General features: G+C 40.4%; 1 long non-coding RNA gene across 1 annotated transcript; it reads right to left on the minus strand.

The window, feature by feature from the left end:
- Positions 1-6,171: 6,171 nt before the first annotated feature.
- Positions 6,172-14,512, minus strand: LOC124075551 (uncharacterized). Its single transcript, XR_006846093.1, has 4 exons — positions 14,407-14,512; positions 11,457-11,664; positions 9,751-9,811; positions 6,172-6,269 (listed from the first exon to the last, which is right to left on the minus strand). It is a non-coding gene; the product is annotated as an uncharacterized LOC124075551 (long non-coding RNA).
- Positions 14,513-15,295: the final 783 nt, after the last annotated feature.

The raw sequence follows: 15,295 nt of genomic DNA on the forward strand, positions 1-15,295 counted from the left end.
TAAAGGTGTTGTGCTATATCATGACATCCTGCATATTTTTTAATTTTTTTTAGTTATTTATAGACATTTATTTTATTTATTTTTATGTGGTGCTGAGAATTGAACCTAGTGCCTCACACATGCTAGGCAAGTGCTCTACCACTGGGCCACAACCCCAGCCCCATCCTGCATATTTTAAAAAACATTTAATATTATTATTTATTGCATTTCACAAGTATTTCTGTCATTACAATTATACAATTGCATACAATATACAATTATAATTATTATTTTGACATGCTTAACATAGTGTTTCTGCTCTCATTTAAATTTTGGTAGATCTGTGACCAGAGCAGAAGTGATATAATTTCCAAAGCTAGGTTATAAATAGCAAAGTCTTTTACCTGGCTCTCTTGGGACATTTTATCTTGAAACCCACTGCTATGAGAAAGTGTGAGCTATCAAGAAGCTCATATAAGGAAGAACAAAGAACCACCTCCAACTTCCAGCCACATGAGGAAGCCATCTTGAATGTGGTTCTCTAGTCCCATTTAAGCTGGTACAGAAGGCAACAATGACAAGCTGTAGATTCATAAGCAAAATAAATGATTGTTGTTCTAAGCTTTAGAATTTGGAGTAGTTTGTTACACAGCAATGGCTAAATGATACACCATCCATCTTTCCATTAAACCTCTCTCTTCTCACTCCAAACTGATCTTCTCCCCATTCTGTCATTGCATGGACACTTTGCAATTGTCCATCCTTATGCCTTTTCTCAAGCCATTTCTTCCACCAAAATGCCTTCTTCCCCTTGAAATCTTAAGGACTTCCTCAAATGCCGCTTCCTCTATGAAGTTCCCTTACTTGCTCCAACTGGTTTTGATATCTTTCTCCTCTGAAATCTTGGAGAGCTTTGTTTCTATCACTTATGGTGCTTATTATCAGAATTGATACACAATATATTTATCTGGGAACACCAAGTACTAACCCTTCAGAAAAGAAATCTCCCGAATGATCCATTCTGTGAGTTCCCTCTGCTTTTTAGCAAAGTTTGTTCCACACATTCCCGACTCCCCTACTAGCCCAGAAGTCCCTTCAGAGCAGTGCACCTCATATGTTTTTCTAAGTGACCTCTCCTCCCATGCAAAACATAGAACCTTGCAAGAAATAAGCTCCATACATTGTTTTACAAATAATTTGTTGAGGCTTCAAAACTAGTAGTCTGACTAATAAAAGACAAGGTCCACAGAGAACACTCAGGGATAAAAAGGGAGCTTAAATCTTTAAAACTATAAATAACAGAAATAAGATAGGTTTTCTTAAACTGGGATCTTGAAGTCACAGGACCTTCTAACCAGAGAGGTTAGGAATCATCTGATTGGTTCTCACATTTTTATGCACAAAAGAATCACCCGAAGGGGCTGGGGATATAGGTCAGTAGTAGAGCACTTGCCTAGAATGTGTGAGGCACTAGTTTGATTCTTAGCATCACATAAAAATAAATGAAGGTATTATGTCCATCTATAACTACAAAAAATTTTAAGAAAAAGATTCACTGGAAGGAAAATTGGGCAGGAGGGAACACTGATTCTGAATTCCGCCCTGGATGTTTTGTATAAGCAGGTCTGAGTGGGGCTGATGAAGTCTTCTTTTTGAAAATATATAAAAGATTTTTAAATTGACGTAACAATTTATGTATTTATAGGGTACCATGTGATGTTTCAATACATGGAGACATTGTACATTATTCAAATCAGGATAACCACATCTACCCCTAAACATTAATGGTTTCTTTGTGGTGAAAACATTAAAAGTCCTTTTTTTCTAGCTATTTTGCAATATAAAATATGTTGTTATTTGTAGTCACCCTACTGTGCTTCTGTGCAATAATGCACAAGAAGACACCTCCTCAGGTTTTTTTGTTTTGGTGGAGATAATGCTGGGGATCATTCCCGGGGCTTTGAGCATGCCAGGCAAGCACTCTACCACTGAGCTAAATACATCCCCATCCCAAGATCTGTCCTTCTTAATGAGCTCTTGAAGCGACTCTAATGCAGTACTCTGTGTACCACACTTTCAGGAGCCCTGGAGAGGCCAGACCCCTCTGTTGGTGTTCATTTTTTTTTTCCTTGTGCTGTTGTCACATGCCCTTTGAAGTGCCCATGGTTGCTGCACTACCATCAAGTGGACAAGTGGCATAGCCAGATGGAAAGAAAAGCCATGGGAGCCACAACTCTGGGGCTGTTTGAAGGAGAAATCCCTGCCTCTTTACATCCTTGGGTGGTGGCGAAAACAAATGAAACACAACAGGATCAGCAGGGAGGCCAGTAGCCTGGTTGGACAGTCTGCTGTTTGGAGGTGTCTTCAGATGGGGTGATGTGTTTCCTCACAGTCGAGTAGATTATTACCATTGTGAATCACTCGTGTCTATGCAGCCTCCACCCTTGGCTACCCAGTTCCTACCGGTCCAACATCTAATTTGTAATTACTCACAGCCTCAAGGCTGTGCTGAGATTCTAACTCAAGATCATCTGCTTAATATATCTTTTTTTTTTTCAGCATAGAATCAACCCAGTTCTGAATTTTTCAAGATTAAACCCATGGCATCTTTCCAGTTTTGCTCCCCACATCTTCTGGAATCCTTCACAAGATGAATGAATCTGCCCTGAGAGCTACCTCTGGATGAGGTCTCAAGGCACTGCTGATGCCTGAGACCTCACCCCATACCTCCTAAAGAGGCTGTTCCGCAGCCTTGCACATCTCCATACTTACCTAGAATTAAGACAGAGAAATGTTCTTGAACTAAAACACCATCAGTGTCTTCCTCATCTTAGAAGCAAAAAAGCAAAGGAGCAGGGGCAAGTGGAGAAAGCCCCTACACTGACTCGCCACACATTGCCACCACCTGTGTATTATTAATGAGCTGCAGCGGCTATTCTGAAACATTATCTCTCCGATCCTTATGCATTTTTAATTTTTATAAATATCTGCTCAGACCACTGATATCCTAAATGTCTGAGACCCTTTAAAACTAGAATAGCACGCAGGATAATACAAATATATAACCACAAGATGGATAAATCTCTATCATTGCTACAGACCCTCTTTACCAGCAAAAAAACCCCCAGAATTCCTGAAATTCATCTTTAATAATTGTGCTTTATTGGTTTTTGTTACATGAGCACTCCTGTTAACGTTGTATAACACACTCTATCACAAAATTTCATTTCATTCTACACAACACTATAAGATAGATACTACTTTAGGACCAAGAAAGCAAAGATCTGAGCTGGACACAGTGGCACATGCCTGTAATCCCATAGACTCACAAGGCAGGAGGATGGAGAGTTGTAGGCCAGCCTCAGCAACGGAGCAAGATCCTGTCTCAAAATAAAAAAAACAAAAAGGTCTAGGTATGTAGCTCAATGGTAAGGCAACCCTGGTTCAATCCTCTGTATCAAAAAAGGAAGAAAAAAGAAAGCAAGTTTCTGAGAGTTTTCATGCTTTGGTTTAATGCCCCCACCAAAACTCATGTTAAAATTTAATCCCCACTGTGAAGTAGATAGAGCTGGATCCAGATAGGAACTTTAAGAGGTAATTATGTCATTGATAAAACCAGGATAAAGAATAATTTGGCAATTTCTAACAAGGTTGAAAAAGTGAATATTCCAATTTCTAGAAGTCTGTCTTATAGTCACAAAGCCAGGAGAAACTCCCACATGTATGAAGGAAACAGAAATAGAGATGTTTAATAAAGTGTTGCTTGTACTAGCAAAATAAATTAAATGTTCATCAAGAGAATGGATAAGAAAGTTGGGGTATATTCAAATTATTAAATATGATAAAGCAGTTATAATGAACTGTGTATTAATAAAGATGACAAGAAGCAAATTGCAAAAGAACTTGAATAGATTAAAAACATGAAAGACAATACTACATGTTGTTCATATAGTTATGCAGTAAAAAGACAAAAAAAATACATGAGTGAAAAACACCAAATTTAGGGAAGAAAGAAAATGAGACTGTGAAGGGGAATACACATGTGGCTTCAATTATATCTGTAATATTTGATTTTTTCATAAGAATAGAGAACTAATACAAATATGGCAAATGTTGAAACACTAAGGCTTGTTAGTGGGTACAATGGTATTTATATTAACTTCTGTGTTTTTTTGTAGATTGAAATGTTTCACAATTTTTCAACAATAAAAATGTTTGGCAATAAAACAAAAAAAAAGAGGTAATTATGTCATGAGGGCTCTTCCCTTATGAAGAGATTAATCCATTCATGGATTATTGGATTAATGATTTAATGGGTTCTCTCTCAAGAGTGGGTCTGTCCTAATAGCCAGTTGGACTTTGTCTGTTGTACACACCCCTCCCAACATGTGATTCCCTGTGCCACCTCTAGACTCTGCAGAGTCCCCACCAGCTGGAAGGCCTGTGCCAGATGCAGCTCCCTGACTTCCCAGCCTCCAACCATAAGCGTAAATTACTTAGTCTGTGACATTCAGTTATAACAACAGAAAATAGATTAAGATTTTAGTGACTCACTTAAGATCAAAGAACTAAGTGACAGATGAGGGGTGGAGCCCAGAATCTCCATGCCAATTCCAGGGCACATTCTACCATGGCATGCGGTACTTGCTGTATGTTTGCACCAAGCAGGACCCATACAGTTTGTCCATGAGACAACCTGGACACAGGCTTGAGCAACAAATATGAGAAGGCACCCTCAAGAGCTCCCACCTACCCCTGAGAGACATGGGACTGACTTTGTCTCAGGACTCACCATCCACCTTGCTGAACTTGTCTTAGACTGCACAAGAGCTGAAGAAGCCTCCATTCCATCCACCTTCCTCTCCTTCACTCAGGATCTGGGCTGCTGCTTCCTAGAAGAATAGACTACCACAGCCATCCAATCCTGGAGAGCTGATGTTCCTGCAGGGGATATCTGCAGCTTCAGGAGCCAAAAGGGAATACTCAGACTCTAGAAAAGGAGCAAATAAACCAAGAAAGAAAAAGAAAAATTGGGCAAACCTCAGCATGCATGCCAATCCTGGCCTGAATCTATCCTTGGCCAAGGAGCAATTTAGGCAGGGAAACTGATTCTGCCAGGGGACTATATGTATATATGGGCAGCCACCATGAAATGGCCATGAAGAAGTGGTTGTTCCTAAGCAGTGGTACCCCTCATAAAGCCCATCTCACTGTGGAAGTCAAGGTATTCCTGTTGGACTTTCTGCACCCTCTTAGGTTTGTCCTTGAGACCTGATTTTTTTTGACCTTCAAAAAAAATCTAGATGTCAAACTCAGGAATAGACAACTCACCATGATACTTGTTAATGAAAGAAACATCCACGTTAATTCCTCCTGACAGGGAGATGTCAGAGAAAGCATTATATGTAACAATGTCAAAGACATAATCCCACACACTCTTCACCCCTGAATCATGGAGCAGGCCTGCCATTCCTATGTTTGTTCATCCACCAAACACTTTCCGAGCTCTATTGTGCCTCAATGGTGGGATGCAGAGAAGAAATGCAGCATTACAGAGTCAACACCAAGTATCAGGGAAACAGGGGGGACTGCAGGATTGACACAGCTTTTACTAAGTATATATATGTATGTATGTACGTATATAATTTTTTACACTGCGAACAAATACTTAGTACAACAACAATGCTCCCAGTTTTAAAACACACAGCATTAATCTTCCAATGGGTCACTGGTTAGTCAAGTATGGCTAGGGACTGTCGGATACAGATATGTGTAATAATGGCATCCGTATCCTCAAACACCATTGCTGGCCCTCAGGCACTATGAACTGATTTACAGATCTGGGGGCACCAAACAGTCCCCCAATGTCTGGAGAAGGAGGGGAATTTAGACATCAATGAGCAAAGTTACAATATCCTCTAAATCTGTGCTGTCCAAGAGCCACATGAGGCCGCTGAGCACTTAGAAGGTGACTAATCTGAACCAAGAAAGGCTGGATGTGTAAGGTACACAATGGATTTTGAGAGAACATGACAAAAAAGAACATAAACTATCTCAGGAATAGCTTTTATGTTGATGAAATATACTGATTTGGGATATATTGGATTAGATAAGTAAACAATTCAAATTAAACCTCACTTTTTTTTTTTTAAATGTGGCTACTAGAAAATTTCAACTTACACATGAGACTCACTTTCTACTGCACAGATGTCTAGATGTCAAACTCAGTGAGGGCAGGGACTGTCTGTTTTTGTTGATCCAGTTCATAGAATTCAGCACAGTGCCTGTCCCTTTTCAGGAATGAATGAAAATATGAATGAATAAATGGACACTAGTTATGAATTTCTCTTGAGCATCAGTTCTACACTTTCCTTATCTTAACCTAATGTCTGAGAGGAGATTTGCAAAATCTATCTCCCAAATTAGAATCTCAAGCCCTGACCTCCCCGAGGGCATATCTCACTGTCTGCATGCAAATTCCACTTAGATGAGGAGCAGACATCCAAATTAACATTTCCAGAGAAGAATTCTTTATTTTTTCCCCCAACGTAGTTTCTGCCCAAATCTTTCTTCTCTTAATAAATGGCAACTGATCTACCTGAAAAGAGTAAAATCCTAGATATCAATCTTGAAACCTCTGTTTCCCTACTCTTTTCCTGCCATTAACACCATCACCTAACCCTGACCCAATCAAGAAAATTTTATTGATTCTATGGAAAAATATTGTCTAGATATGTGCATTTTCTCCACTATGACTACTACAGCCATCCTCAGTATAAACCACCTTCATCTTGCTCTTGTGCAGCTATCGTAACTATCCAGGTATTACTGACATCGTCTTCAGAATTTCTGTGAGCCATTATGACCCTTCTGATAAAGACTAAAAAATAAATAAATAAATAAAAGTAAGCCTGATGCATTTCACTGTGAGATGATAAGATGATTTTTATCTTTATTGAACAAATGTACTTTAATATAGAGTATATAAACTGCAAGATGGAAACAGCTAGGGGCATTCATCTAAGTATACACCTGCCCTCGGGCAAGTTTTCATTTTATAAATCTGCTCCATTTATAAAGTTCTCCATGGATGTAGGGTCCAGAGACAGGGAGGCTGAGCTTGGACCCTACTCTTCCCCAGGAGTGGGCATCACTCTTCACCCCAGAACCCTTTCTGCCAGCTTTTGGGGACTTCACTAAGGGTGTTCCCCAGCTCAGATGCAAGTGAAGCATAACCCTCACCCTTAATTGGATGGCACAAAATGTGAAAAACAGTCTTCATTTGCGTGATCACAGAGAAACAAGGAAGTCAAGTATTATAGAACTAAGTCACAGGTATATTTTGTTGATTCAGTTATTTAATGGACTCCTGTTGCTACAGAACTGCAGGGAAAATGGACTTAGCTTACCAGAAAGGGGATGCTTAGAACCTGAATCTTACACGTGGAACTTATGCTCTCTCCCTTCCATGACAGGAGAGCAGGGACCTCTGAAGCTCATCTCTGCAATCAGACTTGGGGCCCAACATCTTCATGCTCTTCCCTCTTCCTGCCCCTAAATTTTCCCTTCTCCTAAAACAATGTCCTTAAACAACCTCCTCCCCTGCAACTCAGTGGGCACCTGCAAACTCATCCCTGACCTTCTACTCCTTGGTGTCATCTTGGACCCCTCCTGTATCTGGTCACTCTTATCCACCACCAGCTCTTATGCATTCCTTCAAAGGTTTCTAGTCCTGGGAGCACCATCTGGAGCTGACCCATAACTCCGTACTTCCACACGATCACAGATTTCCCAGGACAGGTCCTTTCTTCACTCTCTTCCTATTGAGTCTAACCCATCATGCTCATTGCTACCAGGTCAGTCTTCCAAAGCACAATTTTCTTTAAGTCATGCTCCCAAATAAGCATGGGCAGCAGCTCCCTATGGCTTATTCATTCATATTTTATTTATCTGTTTGATTTGTTTTGTGATACTGGGGATCAAACCCAGGGCCTCACGCTTGCTAAGTAAGCATTCTACGACTGAGCCCTCATTCTTTTTTAAAAATGTGCTTGTCCACTGGGCATAGTGGTACACATCTATAATCCTAGCAGCTCAGGAGGCTGAGGTAGGAGAATAGCGAGTTCAAAGCCAGGCTCAGCAACTTAGCAAAGCCCTTAGCAACTTGGCAAAACCCTTGTCTCAAAATGAAACATAAAAAGGGCTCAGGATGTGGCTCAGTTGGTAAGCACCACTGGATTCAATCCTTGGTACCAAAAACAAAAAGCGCATTTTTCCAATTCTAACATTAGGCCATATGCTCTGTGCTGGGATGAACAAAACAGACTGGTAACTCCTGAAGTGTGAATGATCTCCACTCTCTGCTGTATGATTTTGAATACTTTACCAGCTCCCAGACAGACCTCTACTCCATGATTTCCACAGCATGGAACTCCTTCTCCTCTTGTCTTCATTTGAATTTTGTTCATCTCAAAAATGTCAATTTAGAGCCTCCCTCTTTGATGCTTCTTTGAATTCACATCATTTACCCTCTCCACACCAATTATCCGATTCCTATCCTCCAGTCTTATTTTTTAATGCAGTTATCTTTTTATTTGTGTGAATCTTATCCCCACAATTAGATATAAATATTAACACAGCTTGAGGAGGGTTCTCCCACAGAGTCTAATTATTAGATAACCTTGCAATATTTCTGATTAATTGATCTATATAGGAATTTATTATTTGAGGGATTTATTTTCTTATGTGAAAGTCGTATAGAGGAAAATTAGACTATTACTTTACTGTTGTCATGTCAAATTGCTCAACCGAGTTTCTATATTCAAGTTTTATGTTAAATCTTTAGTAAGCAGATATTTAAAATCTATTCTTTACACTAAAAAAATTGTTCATAAACTATTTGTAAAGCAGGTGCCATGCTGAAAGTCAGGGTGTGTGTTTGTTTGTTTTTGGTGGCCCTGGGCATCAAACCCAGGGCCTAGTGCATGCTAAGCACACACACTACCACTGAATGATGCCCCTAGTCCTAAAGTCAGGATTTGATATTTCATTTTTTGTCCTTATCTACTGTGCTTCATATAGCATTAAGCAAACAGCAAACACCTGATTTAAAAAAATGATTGATTGCAATACTTTTTAATATTTCATTGGTTGATTAATCTTGGCTAACTTCACTACTGACTTACTCAAAAGTAGGGTAGTGTTCTGTCCACTGATGCCAAACAGGGCCTCAGACAGGCCTGCTACCCATCAGAGGGGGGAAATTGCTGAATGTGATGCAAGGATAGAAGGATGGCTAACTGGATAGATGGATAAGTGAACGGATAAGTGATGTAGAGTAGCAGGGATTGCTTCCAGTCTGGGTTATCAGAAATTTTCTGAAGGATCTGGTAGTTGAGCCATGCCTTAAGGGCCAAGGAAGACTTAGATATGAGAGATGAGATCAAGGGTGAACTTAGGGAAGCAAACAACTCAAGCAAAAGTTTAATGGACCAGAAGAGTTCGCTATTATTTCCCCACACCAAGTCCCCAAGAAGCAAATAATCCCTCTCCCCCAAGCAATTCCAATTCTAGCATTTGCCTTATTGGTCCAGAATGTGGTGACCACTGTCAGTTATTACTGTCAAGTATTTAACCCCTTCCTGCCTGGGACGGTGTTGCATTATCCCATTTGCAACTGCAGGTGACAAAACAGATTCCCTTTCTCTATCTCTACCCACAGCAGCGAGGGCACAGGCACAGGACCAAAGACAGAAAACTGGAAGCTCTTACCTGAATGACCGTAACAGAGATGAGGGGAGGGCTGGAATCCGCTTGTGGCAACAGCGTTCACCTGTATCCAGCATGGTGACAGTTATTACAGTTTCGATGGCAACATCCTGATTAAACTATTCTTCTTAAAAGATAGCTGTGGTTTTTCCTGCTTCTTGGCACTTGAGCCAGATCAGATATTTCACACTCGAAAATTCTCCAGTTTCCTTCCAATGAATTCTGGATCTACTCAAAACAGTCATAGCTGATTTCTGTTGCTTATGATCAAGAAGCCAGCTATTTTACACTCAACAGCACTGTGCAAAATAGTAGGTGCTTGGCTAATGAGTTGATAGTACAGATGAACATACTTGAAAAGGAGACAAATTTAAGGCAGAAAAATTAACCTAAAGTTTAGACTAGGTCTCTGCATTATTTCTACTTAATATGCAAATTTTGGGAACTTTGGCATGTGGCACTTCAGTAGGAACAACACCAGTGAGAGAGATTTCATAAAATTACAATTATCTAAATCTAGTCTCTCCAGATTATTACCAGAAAGCCAGGTTTTGGGGCAAAGTACAAGCCTCATATACCTGCAGTATACTGCCAGGCTGCTAGACTGATTGACTTGAAGAAGATACCCTGAAAGCAGAGACATCCAGACATTTTCAATAGTGAGTCCAAATGTCCAGAACACCATAAGCTGCCTGCATTTAGAATGGATAGCTATATTAAAGAATAGCCTAGTGAGTATTAAAAAAAATAGGTATTTTCTGTCAGACATAAAAATCAGTGCCTATAAAATACATTTTAATAAACTCTAGCTTTGCAGAGTACAACATTATCATCAATTTTACCCAGTCAGTGACAACATTGACGATATTTACCTCATTGAACTAATTCCAAAACCATGTATTCAATATATTCAGGCCAAAAACACCTCACTCAATTTTCACTACCCAAGAATATTCTTGATGAGGATTCTTGGATTGAAATTTAACAGTCAAGGAAGAGAATGTGTATGCACAGAGATATATAGGTTCCACACAAGGGTCAGACTTTGATCAGAAAGACCAAGGTATTGAAGGAATCAATAATACAATAACTCTTTAGTAGATTAATTAGATAAAATGTTTTGTGCTAAAAACTTTAGAAGATATTGCATTGTAGGGATAGACTGGCACTAGGTCATCAGACTGGGAGCTTTTTGAGGTCCCATATTTATTCAACTTTGCACACCTTTCATGATCAGGGCCCACTACGCGCGTGCACACACACACACACACACAGAAACCTGCACACCCCAGCACCTACCATTGTGGCTAGCACATAGTAAATGCTCAATAAATATTTTTAAGCAAATACATGAAGACCTAAACTTAGAATGAAACTCCACCCCATCACTGACTACACGTGCCATACTGCCAGCTCTATACAACACATCTGGGAGGCAAGGATGGGGAAGTTAGAATAAAGGAGCTATGATGTGGCAGACCCCTTACAACCTGAAGTGCTAGCTATTACATCTGACTTTTCAGATGTGAAAAGTGAGGTTCAACGAGATCAGTCACAGAACTAGGAAGAGGTAGCAAAAGGCTTTGAACTTAGATCTTTTTAATTACAAATCTAGTACTCTTTCCATTTTACCCGGGAATCATAACTAGGGACTCTAAGAAACCCACATAATGCACAATGGGAAATGTTTATGAGTTGGAGATCTGTACCTTTCATCAGATTCCCAAGGTTGTTCAAGATCTTCACAAGGCAAAGATGTGAGCTTCTGGTCACAAGCAGATGTGGACTCGCATTTGCCCATTACACTGGAGAAGAAGGTAAGAGTCGAGGTGGAAGAAGGTGGTGGTTGCTCGAATCACTCAGATTCAACATCCCTCCAAGCTGCTATACTGACTCCAGAAGGTACTGGTGTCCTCCCTGCAAAGAGTGACAAACAACCTGACACAAGTCCCAAGCATTTTCCATGTTCTACTTGGAGAAACTTACAACACTGTGTGTGTGTGTGTGAGTGTGTGTGTGTGTGTGTGTGTGTGTGTTCGGCAGGGATGTTAGAGTGGCTATAGGGACAGGAATCGGACCTCACACACCTGGACATGAAGCCCATGTTGTGTTGTGATCTGAGTAAGAGAGAAACCAGTGGAGCTGAGACCCTAGGGATGGAGAGGAAAACTGCCATAGATGGATTAAGTAGTAAATCTAATTCTACTCTGGACTTTTGGTTACAGCCTTCTTGGAAGTAACATAGAGATTGGAAACTCTGTTTTTTTTTTTTTCATTTAACAGGTGTTTGAACAGTATACACTGCTATAGTAGGCAGGGTGGCAGGGAGCTCTGTGTAACAGAATGGAGTAAGGTATATTCTATTACACAAGGCATATTACACAAACCTGTAATCGCAAGTCAGTGTGACAAGTACTACACCAGACACATGATAAAGAGCTGCAGGTGTACTGCCAGAAGGAAGAGAGATTATACCTAAGGGAATGAGAAGCAGTTCTATTGGAGGTGACTTGGCAGTTCAATTAAATAAACATGTAGCAAACTTCAGGCACTGGATTGGCTTGGGGGCAGAAGAGGTCTAGATTCAGAATGTCTGCCAGGCCCATGATGTTACAAGAATGGAAATTACAACCTACCAAAGCAAAGGCTGACATAGCTCTGGGAATAACAAACTGTGTGTACGTATTCTGGGGGAAGGAATATCTAAGTTAGGTTTGGAAGAATGCATAAGAATTTACCAGGTTTCAGGCAGAAAGATGCATAGACTTAAAGGCTACCCAAAGAGAAGCAAGAATAATAGTAATAGTATTTATAGAGCATTCACCAGGGACTAAGCATTGTTCTAAATGCCATATAGACATTATCTCACAGGGCAAGCCTCTGAGTAGGCACTGTTACCACATTTTATGTGTTCTTAGGTACACATTTTTTTTCGGACTTTTTTTTGGACTTGCAAATCCAAATTGTGGTGGCCACAATTCCCCTTCCTTGTATCCATGTGCTTGGATAATGCTTTCTCATACTGATTTTTGACATGACACATTACTTGTTTTGATCAATGGAAATAGAGCAAACAAGAAGTAGACATTTGAAAGGCAGTTGTACATTGAGGCTTATCCCCTGTGCTGCGTTTGGAGCCCGAGATCACATTTGAACACGCGTGGATTAGTTTGATGAAATGGTCATGCAGACAACTGAGGGACCTTAGTAAATAGTCTACCAACCATCACACCTGTGAGAGAGACCATCCCAGAATATCTAATTCTAGATGATCCACCATTTGATAGTATCTGCAGGAGAGAGCCCAAGAGATACCAGCAGAGGAATCATGGAGCTGCACCCAGCCCCAGAGCTAACCACCAAGATAAGGAGCTCATAAATGTATGTTGTTTTAAGCTGCTCAGTTTTGGTGTGACTTGTTATTTTATACAGTAAAAGCTAACTGATACAGACACCATAAAATGATGGTGTCTTGCAATTAAAATGAGCAGCATTTTTTTTCCTTAGGGATTCATAAAATAATAGTGAATCTTATAATTGATTTAGATTTCAGATCTGATGCAATGCACTTTCATATTCGGCAGTTAAAAAAGCTAGGGATCTGAGAGTTACTTGCCTTAAGTCTTTAATTAGTAAGTAATGGAATTTGAATCCAAGCAATCTGACGCCATACTTTTGGCCCTTAACCTTCAGATAGTTCCATCTAGCTGGAGAAGGTAACAGACAAACTGGTTGATGAGGAAAGCAGGTACAAGTTCTGTAGGTCAACTTAGGAGACATTGAAAAGAGTTTGAATTCTACCATTTGAGAATCAGAAGCCAATTGAGTTAGGAAGATGGAGGAATAAATAAAATCTTGATATTGACCAATTAAAATGCTCATATCAAGAAACAGAAAGAAAATAGTGTGGGGTGGAGGGTGGGGTCTGGAAGCACTGGCCTCTTTGATGGCTCTAGGTTGGGCAGAACTTCAATGGCAGGAAAGGGCCTGAACAGCGGGGCTGAGCAGCTGGTGGACTGTGACCCAGAAGGAGGAGAGAAATACCCAGGACAGTTACTGCCTGGGTCTCTGCAGACTAGCTCTTCCTCATAAAGTGAATGAAGCCAGTGGCTCAATTATATTTAAAAATTACAAGGAGTGTGGGTAAGACTATGGCTTAATTAGGGCCATTGAAGACCATGTGATAGTTATCAGTAGTTACAGAACAGTGTTGGTTTGGTAGAAACACCCTTCTTCCCCACTGCTGGATGCCCAAGACAGTTGAACTTGCAAATCCAAACAGGGGCATAGTGACAGTACCAAAAGATTTCCAACTGGACTAGGTTGACTTTTAGGCTAATGGTTTAATTTTCAGAGCCAATCACTTACAGCAACCCCATGAAATTTAGGGAGGGACCCTAGCAACATGCTCTCATAGTTAAATGTTCCTCTAGTCTTTGCAAAAGATGATTTAGCTACTACCAGTTGGTTCAGTCATCACTCTACACCGTCTCTTCCGTCACTACCCTCTTGCTCAGTAGTGCCAAGGTCATTTTTGGAACCCAGCTAAGGGGAACTGGTGTTGGTTGTATATGTTCCTTTGGGTTTGGGAACTACATTCATGGAATTTGCATCATCAGGGATGCTGTCAGGACGACCTCACCTGCTGGGCCAACTTACCTAGCCTACTGGCAGGAGGTTCAAAGCCAGAGATTCATATCTCCAAATCAAGGCACCTGGAAATTTATGTGATCAGGGAAGAGGAATGCAGATTGAAATGTGAATAGTCAGAAGGTATACCACAGAAAATTCTTCTAATTGGCATGCATTTAAAATAAAAAGCAATGGGCTGGGGATGTGGCTCAAGCACTCGCCTGGCATGCGTGTGGCCCGGGTTCAATCCTCAGCACCACATACAAACAAAGATGTTGTGTCCGCCGAAAACTAAATAAATAAATATTAAAATTCTCTCTCTTAAAAAAAAATGCAATGGATCTCATTCTCTTCAATATCCACTAAAAATTCTAAGAAGTCCAGGCCTGGTGGCATATACCTGTAGTCCCAGCAACTAGGGAAGCTGAGGTAGAAGGATCACAAATTCAAAAGCCAGTCTCAGCAACTTAGTGAGTTTGCATAAATAGAGGCCCTCAGCAACTTAGTGAGACCCTGTTTCAAAATAAACCATAAAAAGGGGTGGGGATGTAGCTCAGTTGTAAAGTTCCTCTGGGTTCAATCCCTGGTACCATTTAAAAAAAAAAAAATCTCGAGGAATTCCATCAGTCTTGTTAGGGGAAAGATTGAAAGACTAGATTTTCTTTCTATTCTTTATATAACAAATTGTGTTATTAAAAATGTCATATGGGGCCAGGCGTGGTGGTGCACGCCTATAATCCCAGCAGCTCAGGAGGCTAAGGCAGGAGGATCGTGAGTTCAAAGCCAGCCTCAGTAAAAGTGAGGCACTAAGCAACTCAGTGAAACTCTGTCTCTAAATAAAATACAAAATAGGGCTGGGGATATGGCTCAGTAGTTGAGTGTCCCTGAGTTCAATCCCAGTACCCCTCTCCCAAAA

Source organism: Marmota monax, unplaced genomic scaffold (genome assembly GCF_021218885.2).
Source record: "Marmota monax isolate L192 unplaced genomic scaffold, Marmota_monax_Labrador192_F-V1.1 WCK01_AAM20220418_F8-fsc00113, whole genome shotgun sequence".
NCBI lineage: Eukaryota > Metazoa > Chordata > Mammalia > Rodentia > Sciuridae > Marmota > Marmota monax.